The 15,911-nt window shown below is 38.8% G+C and overlaps 1 long non-coding RNA gene across 2 annotated transcripts; it reads left to right on the top strand.

The window, feature by feature from the left end:
• The first annotated feature begins 950 nt into the window (after nucleotides 1–950).
• LOC134733872 (uncharacterized) lies at nucleotides 951–14,776 on the top strand. Of its 2 annotated transcripts, XR_010117404.1 has the most exons (4): nucleotides 951–1,124; nucleotides 8,937–8,976; nucleotides 13,228–13,386; nucleotides 13,995–14,776. It is a non-coding gene; the product is annotated as an uncharacterized lncRNA (long non-coding RNA). The 2 variants fall into 2 exon arrangements; XR_010117403.1 differs by lacking the exon at nucleotides 951–1,124 and having other exon boundaries at nucleotides 8,485–8,976.
• The last annotated feature ends 1,135 nt before the right edge of the window (nucleotides 14,777–15,911 follow it).

Raw genomic sequence — 15,911 nt, 5'->3', positions numbered from 1 at the left:
GATTACAGGCATGAGCCACCACACTTGGCCAGGACCTGAATTTTTTCAGGTATTCACCTTCTTCCACTGAACCATGTATTTGGAAAAGTTGATCCCATCACTCAAGTGCCTGCTTAGAAAAGTTGATCCCATCACTCAAGTGCCTGCTTAGAAAAGTTGATCCCATTACTTAGGGGTAAAACCTGATTAGTCTTCATCGTGGGAAGCCTATTTCCTATGCCAGTGCCTGGTTGAGAGATGGGCATGGTACTCTGTTCCACCAATGAATACAAGGGGATGTCTGCCTAGGAGCTTCTGAGAAAGATTTCCTTGTTCCTACCTACAAAGGGCCGTCCCTAGAGACTGCCATTTCTTCAGGTAACAGCAGGCTTATGACTGTGAGGAGGGTTCACTGGGGTTGGGAGTTTAAAAAGTAAAGTAGAGGTTCAAAAGAAAGTCTTCGAAGACTTTCCTCCCCATCTAATTAGGAATAAATAGTAACTTCTCTTAGGAGCAAAATTTATTCAAAGACCTGTGCTAACATTCTTAAATATCTGCTAGCCGTAATAAAGAAATCAATGTACTTTATGTTCTTAGCTCCCACAATTTAGCCTAAATATTTACCCTGGCATGCTTATACTGGTCCAAGCAAGCATTAGGTCATAGCCTGTTCCTATTCCTTATTTGAAGGTGTTTTTACCTTTCTCAGCATTCCACAAGTTACTTCCTCCTTCCTTTGTTATCCTCTGCCTTTGTCTCTTTTGAAAAGTTCTAAGTTGCTAGCTGATCAGGACAAATGCAGAATGCAAGATCCCCTTCCAGCCAACAGACACCAGACACAGCAGTAGGGTGGACGTGTAAAGTTATAAATGACCCTGTCTCCTTTGTTCAGTGTACTTTTGTGGCAAAACTGCTGGTGAGTGTACCCTTTCCGCAGAAAGTAAAAATGGCCTTGCTGAGGAAGTTAAAATTTATGTTCAAGTGCTATTTACAGCACTGGGGAAGAAGCATTTCTAACAGGAGCCTGCATGCTGAGGATGGCAGAGGAAAAAGACAGAGCCACACCGAGCCCTTGGAGATGCCACCGAGGAGCTACGCTAACCAATCCTGGAGACACCATAACCTAGGACTTCTTATCATACAAGGTAATAACTATCCTTGACATCCATGTGAGTCAGGTTTCCTGTGACTTTGGCTAAAGGCAACTTGTAAGGCAACTTGTAAGGTGTGAGTGTGAAAGATAAAAAGATGAATATGGCAGAACATTGGTTCTCAGTGAGTATAAAATCTATGGCAAAAGGCAGGGAAGTACATCAAAAATACTGAGAAGCATTTAAGTACAGGCACAGAAAAAGCAGAGTGGAGGCAGACAGAGTGCAGTGTTGGTCATAATTCAACCACAAAATGAACATGTAGATCCATAGTCTTCTTTTCCAAAGTGTGACCGAGGCCAGGCATGGTGGCTCATGCTGTAATCCTGCCACCTCAGGAGGCTACAGTGGAAGAATTGCTTGAGTCCAGAAGTTCAAGACCAGCCTGAGCAATGTGGCAAGACCTTGTCTCTACAAAAAACAAAAATAAAAATAAAAATTAGCCTAATGTGGTGGTGCACTCTTGTAGTTCCAGCTGCTTGGGAGGCTGAGGTAGGTGGATACATTGAGCCGGGGAGGTCAAGCCTGCAGTGAGCCATGTCCATGCCATAGCACTTCAGTCTGGATGACACAGCAAGACCGTGTCTCAAAACAAAACAAAAACAAAAAAGTGAAGCTGTTTAGTATGTTTTTCTGACAGGCTAAACAATGACATGATGACCTGGGTCTCGAAGCTCTTAAACTAGCAAGTGGCCGGCGGTAGGGCAGTTGGAATTGAGCAGTGTCCAGCAAGGCAGTCACTGGAGGAAAGAACCCCATAGTTTCAAAAACTGGTGCCACCAAAGAACTGAGACTCATGGACAGGACACCATGTGGTGAGCATGCTTGCAGTTCAAAGTCACCCCTAAATCCAGGGTTTAATTCTTACTTCTCATCTTGGGCTGTCAATAGCATCTGAGATAGGTTGTCATTACCTTCTGGAAACACTTCTTCAGTTGGCCTTTAGGACATAATTATCTGTTGGTTCTCCTCTCGCCTCACTGGCTGCTCTTTCTCAGCCTCCTCTGCTGATCCATCCTCATTTTCCTGACTTCTCAACATTGGAGTGGCCCAGGACTCAACCCTGCAAGTTTCTTCATCTTAGCAGATGGAAAGTCTATGCTTCTAGTTGCACAGGCCACTTTAGTCAGGCCTATCCCAACACCCTGCCAAAGCAAGATGAACTGACTGTTGATCTGTCCCACACATGCCCTCAGGGAGATGGAGTCTTTCTGTGGCTGTTCACCCTAACCCTGTTTCACCTGGCTGCATTGCTAGAGAAGAAGTGGTTTAGAATTGTGATAATGTGTGAAGAAGGAGTCACTTAAACCAAGTGATATCAGTATCATAAGGGGCATATTTAATCTCCCCTTCTCCCCTTCCCTTTCAACCTCTCCTTTTCTGTTCCGTGTCTGTTCTGTTGTGACCTGTGTGTGGGCTCCTTTTATAAAGATTACAAGTTCATCTCTGAGTTCCTACAACACCCAGACTATTTCCTTGAGCAGAATAATTAAATAATTGAGTAGAGAACTTTTTATTTAAGCATCCGTTCTTACTTAGGGAATCCCAGCCTGAATATTTTATTTTGGTGAAAATGACAAAAGGGGCTTGGATAAAATGACTGAACCATGTCAGTCTTTTGTCCGGAGGCGTAGATGTGAAGAGGAAAGAGATGAGAAGGCACATATACGACTTCTTTTCCTGACTCTATCTGGTTCCACATTTGGGAAAATCTCCCCACAGTTTCCTGCCTTTATTTTTGTTTATCATGAAAAATGAAACTAAGTTTAAGATGGGTCAGGATCTCACATACCAAGTAAACAGAAAATCAGAATTAGAATGCTTGGTATTTGTGAGTGAGGGCAGTGAGAGAGCTAGGGCTTACCTTTTCTTTCTTTTTTTTTTTAATTATGAAAATCACAAAGTAAGATAAAAATCTTTGCTCCTTGTCTTCTTACCACTGAAGATCTTTGACATTATCCTAGTGGTTGCTTGCTGAAGCTCTGCAGGGAGAAAGATTAGTTTTAAAAACTGATATGGTGTCCACAATTCCATATGTAAAAGGATTTAAGGACCACCAAACAGGGGTGGGCCCCAAAGCTTCACTGAGCCCTGATGAATGAATAGAACCACATTATAAGGTTCTCCAGAGAGTAGGGCAAAAGTTACCAATTGTTTTCCTGAAATATATCAACAAGAATGCAGGCCTAATTAACGAACCTCAGAGTTGATTTTTCTTGCTGCCTTTTTCTCTGAAAGACAAATAATAAATGAATAAGGCTGAAAGTAAATGAGAACCATATTGAGAAAGTGAAGGCTAGTCAAACTTTTGGCTGGGCTGGTTGCAAAGAGCTAAAGTTCTTTAATCATCTCACTGGAGATGTAGCCAAAAAATGCAATTTGAAACACACGCACACAGACACACACACAGACACACGCACACAAACACACACACACATCAACACACACATCTAACGTATTTCCACACCCACACCCTCCCCCCTTTTTACTGTAGATGAATCAAGATGGTGGGGACAGGATATGATGAGAACCATTCCTGCTCTCCACCTATTTTATGAAAGGCTTTGACAATCAGTAATCTTTGCTGCCTTGGTTTGGGGAATCCATCTATGAATTCTTATTGTATAAATGTTCACTGTGCATTGTGCATTGGCTACAAGAAGCTAATAAGCAACTGGATTTGGTAATGAATTGGGAATATGCTAAGATGACAACCTATTTAAAATCCAGATTCTTCTAATAGATAATTTTTCTAGAAGATAAATTTGTTTGGGCTTAAAAGAATACTACTATCGGCCAGGTGTGGTGGCTTGAGCCTGTAATCCCAGTACTTTGGGAGGCAGAGGTGGGCAGATCACCTGAGGTCAGGAGTTTGAGACCAACCTGGCCAACATGGAGAAACCCTGTTTCTACTAAAAATACAAAAAGTAGCTGGGCATGGTGGCGCGCATCTGTAATCCTAGCTACTCTGGAGGCTGAGGCAGGAAAATTGCTTGAACCCAGGAGGCAGAAGTTGCAGTGAGCTAAGTTTGCACCACTGCACTCCAGCCTGGGCAACAGAGAGAGACTCTGTCTTAAAAAAAAAAAAAAAAAAAAAAAGGAATACTACATCTGAAGGTGGGAATGGAATGAGAAATGACAACTGTATTATAATTGAGGTAGTTTCTTGTTAGTTGACAAATTGACGAAACACAGAGAGGTTTTTCTTGTGTCCGGGTCAGTCAGGTCAATTTTATACAGAGGCAGAACTAATAGTTGAATATGGTGGTGTGATTTCAGGATGGTTTAGTACACACTCCATTCCACTCTACTTCACAGTACTTCAGAGTTTAAGGCTTGAAAAATTGCGATTGTCTTTGTTAACAGAGGGGCAGAAGGCATATCTATCTGGCTTAATGGAAGTTGGATGTGTGAGATGTGGACTTTTCAAATGAGGCCTCACTTAGATTGACATTAAATAAATTTGGCATATTGTAAGAATATTTTTACCCAATTCATGATGTTTCCTTTTGTTAAAGGGAGCTCATTTAGTGTTACTCCTGTCCTCCTCCTCTCCATTGCTCACCCTTCCAGGGTGGATGGATTATCTTACCTGACTGATACATCTGGGCTTGCTCGGCTCCATGTTCCTTCCTATTGGGAGTGAGTTGCTCACAGAGAGAAAGCGTTTTATTTTGCTTTTCTAGGGGAGGGTTTTTCTTTATTGGGGTTCAGCACAGGCAGGCCAACTTGGCTAACAGATTGCCACATCCTCCACCCTGGCCTCTACCAGAAACAAAGGATATTTTGGTTTTCCATTTGCCGGTCCTTTTTCAATTTGCACAGAACATAGGCAAAGAGGAGAGCTATTTCTTGGGATTCCTTAGACACTCCAACATGGTTTAAGCATCAATCAAACTGAATGGAGAACTTGAAAATTTTAGTTCTGATCCTAGTTCTATCTTTCCTTAGGTGTTTGAATTTTGGGGATACATATAACATTTCTCTGCTTCATTTTTCTTAAATGTAAAACTAGTTCATAAAATCACTACCTACAATTATACAGCAGTTTCCCTTTATCTGTGGAGGATATATATTAAGACCCCCCAGTGGACGCCTAAAACTGCACATAGTACCAAACCCTATATATACTTTTTTCCATCTGGTAACTGAAACAGCTGCTAAGTGACCAACAGGTGGGTAGCATGTACAGAATGGATATGCTGAACAAAGGCATGATTCACATCATGGGCAGGATGGACTGGGTGGCATGAGATTTAATCACATTAGTCAGAATGACATGCAATCTAAAACTTAGGAATTGTTCATTTCTGAAATTTTCCATTTACTATTTTCAGACTGTAGTTGACCACAGGTAGCTGAAACAGTGGACTGCGAATAAGGGGGGACTACTGTATGTGTAGTAGAGTGCCACACCATGACACACGTATATAATACAGTGTATTGTTGGAGACTTTTTTCTAGACAGAGAAGCTTTCAAGTCTCTATAAAGGCATAGCCTGAAAAATACCTGTGAGTTACATAAGAATTGGCTGATCAGATTATCATTTCTGGGAGAAGGATATAAATAGACTTTCTGATATTTGAGCCTTAACAAACTTGCCTATCTCCTTAGGAAGGGAAGCTCTGGCAAGGGGCTACGACGTTTTTGGAAAACGGTCAAGGGGGCCTCTGGGAAAACAGGAGCTGAGATCTTAATCCTGTGTTCCAAGGAACAAAGTTATAATGATCCATAGGAGGTAGGCTAGGGGAGCCCCTAACCAAGGCCAGGGATAGGGAAGACCAATAAATTCCCTGAACACTAAATTATATTGAGGAAGAGGGGAATCATGATGGCCTGGGCTCAACACAGAGTGATAGTCCATGGACCAATTAACAGTGACCACACTAATGCTGTAAAACAAACAACCACAAAATATCAGTGGCAAAATCAATAAACAGTATTTTGCTAAGGAGTCTTTTAGTTGACTAAGGGTTGGCTGATATTTGCTAGGCTCAGCAGCAAGGCTCTGATGATTTCCAATAGGCTCATTCAAATGTGTGCGGGCTTGCTGGAGCTCAGTCGATCTAGGCTGTCCTTGACTGCAGTGGCTCAGCTGAGTTCTGCAGTCAAATATACATGAGGGTTCTTAAGGCTCAGCCATAGAACTAACACACTATTTTCAACTTTTTCTATTGGCTAAGGCAAGTCACATGGCCAAATCCAAATTTAAGAGTGGGAAAATATATTCTGCTCCTCCCTGCTATCCTTGTTTTGAGATAGGGTCTCACTCTATTGCCCAGGCTGGAGTGCAGTGGATGGTTACAGCTATCTGCAGCCTTGACCTCCTAGGCTCAATTGATCTTCCCACCTCAGCCTCCTGAGTAGCTGGGACTACAGGTGTATTTTCTGTAGAGATGAGGTCTCACTATGTTGCCCAGTCTGGTCTCAAACTCCTGGGCTCAAGCAATCCTCTCGCCTTGGCCTCTTGAAGTATTGGGATTATAGGCATGAGCCACCACAACTAGTCACTCTGCCCCTTTAGTAGAGAAATTTCAAAGTTACGTGGCAAAGGACATGGATATAAGGAGGGATGGAGAACTGACTAACGATGCAATCTGTCAGAGTAGAGGAGGATAGTTTTGGGCACACATCATGAGGTTCATAGTGAGAGGTCCTCCAGACACAAGCACCTGGGCACCAATGTTTGTGCTGTTAAAAGAAAAACTTCAGCTGAATTAAATTTAAAGGAGTTTAATTGAGCAATGAACAAATTGTGAATTTGGCAGCCCCCAGAATCACAGCAGATTCAGAGAGACTACAGGGATGCCCCGTGGTCAGAAAAAATTTATAGACAAAAAAGGAAAGTGATGTATAGAAATCAGAAGCAAGGTACAGAAAGAGCTGGATTCATTACAGGTTGGCATGTGCCTTACTTGAGCACAGTTTGAACACTTAGCAGTGTATGAGTGGTTGAAGTATGGCCACTGGGAGTGGTCAAGACTCAGCTATTGTTACAGGTGCACACTCCTAAGTTTTCAATCTTGTCTGCCTATTAAGCTAGGTTACAGTTCATCCACAAGGACTCAAATATAGAAGTACAGAGTCCTTCTCAGGCCAGATTTAGTTTGCTTTAACAGTGCTCTGGAGAATGATGGCTGAGTAAGGAAATGTGAGCTTAAAAGGGTTGTAATCATTGCATGGAGAACTACAGTGACCTAAGCAAGGCCATCTTAACATCAGAAGCCAACGGTAGCTGTCAACTCCTGTAAGGCCTACAGTGATTAGTGGATCTGGCAAATGTTCAATTCTTTCACCAGAAGATAATGTGTAAGTTCTTGGAACTCTTGGACAATCTGAGGGTATGATTGAGATGTGGGGGAGGATAATTAAAAAATAAGATTCTGGATTTCCTGATAATACATGCATAAGCTATGGGTTGTTCAAACTAGTTTAGCCTAAAGCTGCCTCCTTACATATTTTAAGTTCAACCTAAAGTTTTCTCTATACATCATGAACTCTAATAAGTGAAGGTGTAAACAGACCACAGCCTACACTTGTGCCAGTCACTGAGTTTTGGCCAGTGAAATGTGGCCAACTATTTGAACTGTGTTCAAATAAGGCAAATGCTGAGATATAACCAATCCAGCTTTTTGTGCCTCATTTCTGTTTTCCATATGTCACCTTCCTTTTTTTCTGTCCGTATATCTTCTTCCACCATGTGCTGCGCTGGAGTCTTAAAGCCTATTCTGGCTCAGGAGGCTGCCGGATTTGGGAATCATTCATTTCTCAATTAAACTCCTTTAAATTTAAGTCAGCTGAGGTTTTTCTTTTATCAGGGTTAAATGGAAAATTTAATGGAGAGATAGTTAAATATGCACCCTGAATTAGTGATACAGACAATTTCATGTACAAATGAAAACCACTCACAAATGAATCCCCCTCATCTATCGCTGTCACTCTCCTCTTTTTCCTTTCATTCTCCTTTTTCTTTCTGATTTTCCAAAGTTTATAGTTATAGATATTGAAGAAGGTGTCAAGATTCGGTGAAAGGAAAATATCTTGGGACCCTTCAAGCTAGGCATTATTCAGGGCAAGTCTGTCTCCCATTCTATTCAAAGTCACCCCTCTGCTCACAGAGAAAGATGCATATTCTGATTGCCTCCTTTGGAAAGACTTATTAGGAACTCAAAAGAATGCAATCATTTGTCTCTTACCTACCTGTGACCTGTAAGCCCCCAAGGTTGGAGGCTGGAGGGCCTTGCTGGATGGAACTAATGTACTTCTTACATATGTTGGTTGATGTCTCATGTTGCCCTAAAATGTATAAAACCAAGCTGTGCCCCGATCACCTTGGGAACATGTCATTAGGACTTCCTGAAGCTGTGTGAGGAACTGGCACATCCTCAACCTTGGCAAAATAAACTTTCTAAATTAACTGAGACCTGTCTCAGATTTTGTGGGTTCACATTTTGGTAACCATGGGAGATTCTGAGTGGAGATGCTCCTGACCTTTCACAAATCTCCTGTCGGTGCTTGGTACCAGCATAAACTAACTTTATGACTCAAACCAATAGGACAATTGGTTGAGGTCTGAGTGCAGGCCCTCCAGAGAATCCCTGATCTCCCAAAATTTGGTTGAGATCTAAAGTTTATTTTGCTGTACAACTCCTCTTTGTTTTTTGGAGCTTTACTTGCTTCCAACACAAAGAAGGCAAGTTTTTCCTGCTTCTGTGATGATGGAAGGCAGGTAACTCCTTTATGGAGTTTGAGCTGGCTTCCAACAAGGAAGATGAGTTGTTTTGTTTTGTTTTTTTCCCTTCTAGGATGCTAGAGAGCAGTCTTTAGCCTGAGACCCATCTCTAGGTAAGTAACTGAATTGGAGCTTGTCTTGGCTAAAGTTAAGATTAACAACAAGCTGGTCTTAATTTCTCCTTACCATTAGAGGGCTCAGTGATCATATTGTTGGGGTTTTTTGTTGTTGTTTGTTCCTGTCTGAAGTTGTTGTTTAAGGATCCTAATTGTAGTTTGGAGATGCATTCTAAAGGGTCTTCACTATTGCTTTTTCTCCCTAATTTAATCTTAATTTGGTTTGTCTGTGTGCATTTGCAGGAGGAACAGAACTGTTGTTTTCATATGTTAATGAGAGACTGAGATTTTTCAGCTCTGAAGGAAAGGGCATTTTGCTCCTCCCAGACAAAGGGTGTCCCTGGGGGACCAAGGCCTCATGGGAGTTGACCCCTCCATGATGTGAAGTAGCCCTGCAGGGAAATCCCCAACAAAAATTAATTTTAAAAATGGCTCATCCAGGAAATGCATATAAGGGCTGATCACCTAGCGTTTTGAACCCTCTATGAGGTCATAGACCTCTGGAGAGAGAAACTGAGACATGTAAAAGGGTGGAAATGACTCAGTGGTGACACACTGTGGAGTCCTGCCCACAAGCAGCACATATTGATCCACCACACAAAAACCCCAGACCATAGCTCAGTTCCTTCTTTTTTTTTTTAAAAAAAAAAAAAAGGCAGGAAACAATCTAAGAATGAGGAGAAAACAAGGAGAATGACCCCCTTTTGAGCACTCCATAGGTTTTATGGCACCTCTACTTGCCAAAGTTTATGTAAAATGGAAATAATATGGTCTTTGTGCACATTTACGTTAAGAAAAAAGAGCCCTAAGGTCGACCTGCAAACTATGAAGTTCCTAAGTCCTATTTTTCCCTGTTTTTCTTTTCTGCCTGCTCTAAATCTGCTGTTATATTTCCATTAAGATAAAAACCACTGTTTAGACCCAAGAAGTTCTTTTTGCAAGCTGGTAAATTTGTATTTACCTCATGGCTAAAAGTTCTGAAGTAAAAGCTGTAGGAACTTCCTGTATGTGTGTGTGTACGTGTGTATGTATATATTTAAAAGGCCTTTATAATTTATATAATCCATCCAAACTTTTTCTCTCTGCATCTTACCATGTAAATTTTGCTATTTGACTTTCACATGAACAGCTTCCTTTAATATGCAAATTTAAGACTATTTAGCTGACAACTGCCCAGGGTGGTAAAACAGGTTATCAAGAATCTGAAATTCTAAGATAGGAAAAAAAAATGTTTTTATGAATCTATAAAATATACTTTTATCAGCATGCCTAATATGTCTCTGTATCTATGTGTGTGTACACAATGTTTCACTACTAAAAAAAAAATAAAAGAGCTCTAATTAATTGGCTTAAAAAAATAAAAGTGCCTAAATCAAATACTAAAAAAGCAAAGACTAGTCAAATACTTTTTCAAGTTTATGTGACTTAAGTAAAATCTTTAATAAATAAGCTAGCTTTAAAATTATTGGTAAAGTAATATGAGAAATGTCTTAAGAATTGCCAGCATACATTTTTTATTTGCATTTATTAGTCAAGCAATTTCATTCTCATCCCTGCCAAATACTATAAGGTGTCAAAATTTGGCACAGGGGTTACAAAACTATAAACCTGGCCCCAAACAGAATGATCTTTGCTTTTGTAAATAAATAAGACATTGATATTGGTTTAATGAAAATAGCTGCATCTTAAATTTAGTAAGATTACTATGAATTCTAATCTTGTGGCTTTAGGCAGTCTAGTCCACAGGCAATAAGGATGTTTGTTTTGGGTAAGGACTGTTTGTTTCAAAGCTAAACTATAAATTAAGTTCCTCCTAAAGTTAATTTGGCATATGCCTACAAATCAACAAGTATAGCTTGGAGGTTAACAGCAAGATGGAGTCAGGTCAAATCTCTTTTTCACTGTCTTTGTTGTAATTTTGAAATGGTGGTTTTATCACTTTAAATCATGACTATCACAATTTTCATAAATAATGTAGGTAAAAAATTAAAACAAAATAATTAGGTAAATGTAATGGGATAAACACCTGTAGACAAACTGGTCATAATTTAGAATATAAAGTTATATTAAATTAAATAATAGATATTTTATTTTTTGGAGTATTTTCCAATAAACATATCTTGTAGGAAAACATTCTTGCTAAAAAAAAAAAAGGGGGGGCTGTCCTTTTTTAAGAGAAAGGTGAATAAGTTTCGTCTAATTCAAAGCTTATTTAAAGGTTATGTATAAAACAAAATAAAAAACAGAAAATAAAAAGAGACATAAAGAAAGTCATAACAATAAAGAGGTTTGTTTTGCGATAAGAAAACTTAAAGAGAAATAATTTTATATGACAAAGAATCTTGTATGGTAAACGCAGTTTTAAAATAAAATAATTAAATGACTGGTTGTTTAAGAAAGAGAGATGTCCAGGACAAACCAGAAAGTCCAAGCATGTCATGAACAGTCTGCATAAGTCACAATATGAGGCTTTATATTAAAAAAAAAACCTTTAATACGATCCAGCTGTCGTATTGTCGTTAAGTTTTTGTTTGCTTAGGAAAAAAAAAAAGAGACAATTTTTTTAAAAATTAAGGTTATTACATCCATGTATCTTCCTGTACGTACTTTTAAAGTCCATGTGACATTGAGTTACAGGATTTTGACTCTTGGGTCTAAAAAGGACACCAAGTCCAGCTAAATCTTAAACACTGACAGCAATTAAAGCCTCATCTTCAGGCCCAATAGAAGGTGCTAATCAAAATAAAATGCATTCCTGACACATGGGGCAATAAATTAAAGCTATTCAACTCCTCAAGGCCCAGGCACTATTGAGGGAGAGGTGGACACATAAGATTGTAAGGGTCGATTTTGAAAGATAAAATAAGTTCTGTTTCTCTATAAGTTAATCATTAATGGTAAAGGCATACTGATGCAAGACCAACACATGGACCCCTGTGTCAGATTAACAAGGTTTTCTTGAAGCATTAGCCAACAACTATATAAAGGTTATAAATGTTATAAAAAGCTTATGGAAGCTATATCTTACAGTCAATATTAAAATTTTATAGATTGTTTATAAAATTTTGAAAAAAATTAATTGGCTTCATACTGTTTTTATTAGGGCATACTGTTTGGAAAATTAAGCCTTCTCTCTCAAAGAATAAAGACTTTTGCCTGTGTTTTTTTTTTTTTAAATCTTTGAGTTATCACTTTGGTTAAATGAATGACTTATTTTACTATGACCTGTGATCGTATCTTATGATATCAAATGTTTAAAACCTTTGATGTTTGACAAACTTTCCAAAATCAAATTATAAATTATGTATTTTTATGACCTAATAATTCTTTAAGATATTAGGTTCCCTAAAGTCCAAAAACTACCACATAATTTGGCTTATTTGGTACAAAAATTATACAGGAAGCATTGTCAAATATGAAATGGTATTTGGTTTCCTTTGGGCTATATTTGTATAAATAGGTTATTGTTATATGTTCCAAAATTATAGGAAACTCCTATAATTCTGATATAACTTAGTGTACATTATCAGTAATAATCATAATTATTATGTTAAAATTATTGTGTGCTACAGAGGTAACAAATTTCCTTGTCAATTGTGTCTTTGACTATGGCTGCCCTAAAACTTTTTGTTATCCACAGACAATTGTTGTCTTGTTTTGGTCCTCTTTAGAAGGTGGTTTTATAGCACCTGTAGTCCCAGCTACTTGGGAGGCTGAGGCAGGAGAATGGCGTGAAACTGGGAGGCGGAGCTTGCAGTGAGCCGAGATCACGCCACTGCACTCCAGCCTGGGTGACAGAGCAAGACTGTCTCAAAAAAAAAAAAAAAAAGGTGGTTTTATAATCAGCTATAAAACTCTGACAGTGCTCTTGAATGCGGGTTTCCGATAACTTTGGAGACTGTGACATCAGAAGAGAGGAAAAACTTTCAGGACTCATGGGCAGCTAAAATGTTCACGAATATCAAGAAGAACAGGAATATACTACATGGACTGAACTAATCTTTTTGACTTTTTTGCTTAAAAAGTTTGCTGATCCTTTGTTTTGTTTTTCAGAGTCTTAATAACTTTCTTTTATGCTATTGACAGCTTCTAACAACTCAGTATACTCCTATGAACAAAATTTGGAGCATATTTCTTTCTCTCTACCTGATTTCTTCAGACTGTGGAAACTATTTGTGAGTATTTTTAACTTATGGCAATACAGTTATTTGCATAAGTGCAATAAGAATCTGTTTTCATTTGTAACAGGAAACAACTCGAGAAACTCCTTATTTCACCAAGGCTTTGACTGGAATGGTGTGCTTTTTTTTAAGGAATAAAACTTCACTTATGGATCCAATAAAGCCCTTGGAAAAACTGGCCTCATATTTTGTGTACACAGTCCCCGTATGGGGTTTCTGACTTGTGGTAAATAATGAATGTCACTTTCTGACAGGCCCAGAAGCCCCAGGTTTATCTTGAAACCTCAAGAGGAGAGGAAATTCACCCAACTCATAGATATTTGATGACACAAATCCATGCCTGGTTTGGCTTTAAAAAGTCTCATCTGAGATTCTTCTTATGAACAAGTTCCATCAAAGCCAATTTAAAAGCCTATGTTTTATATATATATTTATATATATAAATATATATATGAATTTATATAATATATAAATATATATATGAATTTATATAATATATAAATATATATGAATTTATATAATATATATAAATATATATAAATTTATATATATACACACACACATATATATAATTGCCACATTATATACAAATAATTAGGCCAAGTATAATAAAGCAAACCTGTCCTGCCATAATTTGTCTTCAGTACAAATGGGAAGTTGGAGAGAGAAAAATTATGTTTCAAAACTATAGTACCCCTGTTGTTAGATTGTAGTCTTGCCTAATGTTTTTTTCAAGTTTTAGTATTTTCTACAGTTTGAACTGAATTCTAATTTTTCTTGGCTACAAGTCTTAAAAATAATGCTTTCAATTATTTTTCCTTCTTTTTTTTCAAGTTTTCCTAATTTGGAATCACTGAAAACTAAGTTTTGATTTCTTAAAACCCTGTGAACTGAAGCCAGACAACTTAAACTTCAGAAGAAAATAACAGCAGACTAGTTACATACATAAGCCACTTGCATACCTGCCTACTAATATATGGACTTCAGAGTAATGTGGCCGATACACATTTTTCCAGGATTGTTCTTTGGTTTATTGTTGTTTTTCTCCCTTCTTCCCCCAATTTTCTCTTCATAGGACATGAGACTTCACAGCCTGCTAAAGATAAGCTTTTGGGACCTACCCATCTAGGAATAAACAGTCCTAGCCTTGAGAGATCAGATGAAACCTGAGGCCAGAGACTCATTTTCTTCTAAAATGCTTTCTCCAAAAGATTTTTAGATAGAAAAGGGAGAAATGTGAAATGTCTTGAGCCCCTTCAAGCTGGGAACTGCTCAGGACAAATCTGTCTCTCATTCTATTCAAAGTCATTTCTCTGCTCAGAGATGGATGCATATTCTTATTGCTTTCTTTGGAAAGACTTAACAGAAACTCAAAAGAATGCAACCATCTGTCTCTCACCTACCTGTGACCTGGAAGCCCATAGGGTAAAAGGGGCTTGCTTTGAATTGTCTCTACTTTTCTGAATGGAACAAATGTATTTCTTACATATATTGATTGATGTCTCATGTTTCCCTAAAATGTATAAAACCAAGCTGTGACCCAGCCACTTTGGGCATGTGTTGTCAGGACTTCCTGAGGCTGTGTCACAGGTGCATCCTCAACTTTGGCAAATAAACTTTCTAAATTAACTGAGACCTGTCTCAGATTTTCTGGGTTCATGATTCCTACTTGGAAAATTGTCAATATTGTGAATGAGGGGGATTTGAAGTATCATTCTGTTTCTCTCCCCCCCCAAAATCAGTTTTGGAATTATCCTTTCTCTCTCATTTCCAAAGATTAGGTATGAAATGAAAATGTAACCCCAAGGCTGCATCCAATCGGGGCAATGATTTTCTGGTTTTTATCTATTGTTCAGGTGAGGAATCCATTTTTCTTGTAGCACTATGGGCAATGTGATGATAGGAAAACAGTGGTGCTGGTTTTGAAACTGCCTTTGCAAAATTATAACTGAGGAAATTATAACAGTGAAAGAAATCAGACCTGACTGACTCTATCTTGCTTCCAACCCTTAAGCTGTCATTTATTCCTGGGCATAGGTGGAACTAACTTTGGGAAGGATTTCAATTCATGTTTTGACTCTGAAACAAAATTGATAACAGCCCTTTCCGGAAAAGACCCCCTTCCTGTCTGAGGCCCAGTCTGCCTTTGCAGGAATAACAAATTAGCTACAAGATTAGAAATTACAATCTAGGGCTCATGCAGCCTCTGGCTCCAAGAGTCTGAACCTCCCCAAATTGCTCCTGGGGGTAACATCACTATTGTAAAACCTAAATTCAACACTTGAGATATTTTGCAGACCCTGCACTCGATGAATCAGCTGACACCACCCAGACCTGTAATCTGGCTCAACCAGTTCTGCCATTACACCCAGGAACAGAAGACATTAAGAAAACCTAACTTCAACCCACTATGATTCCATCTCCATCCTGACCAACCAGCAGTCCCCAATTTCCAAGCCCCTACCTACAAAATTCTTTAAAAACTCTGATCCCCAAATGCTAGGCGAGACTGATTTGAGTAATAATAGAACTCTGGTCTCCCGCATAGCCGGCTCTGCATGAATTACTCTTTCTCCATTGCAATTCCCCTGTCTTGATAAATCGGTTCTGTCTAGGTAGCAGGCAAGGTGAACGCATTGTGCAGTTACAGTTGGCTATGTGTTTACAGGAGGACGATTTGAGAACAAGAGATATTCTGCTGTGTACAGTGCTCCCCCTTCCCCAAACATGTGAGGTCAGCCAGCATATCTC

The sequence above is a fragment of the Symphalangus syndactylus genome, chromosome 12 (assembly GCF_028878055.3).
Source record: "Symphalangus syndactylus isolate Jambi chromosome 12, NHGRI_mSymSyn1-v2.1_pri, whole genome shotgun sequence".
Classification (NCBI taxonomy): Eukaryota; Metazoa; Chordata; class Mammalia; order Primates; family Hylobatidae; genus Symphalangus; species Symphalangus syndactylus.
This window is presented reverse-complemented; position numbering and strand designations above follow the sequence as displayed.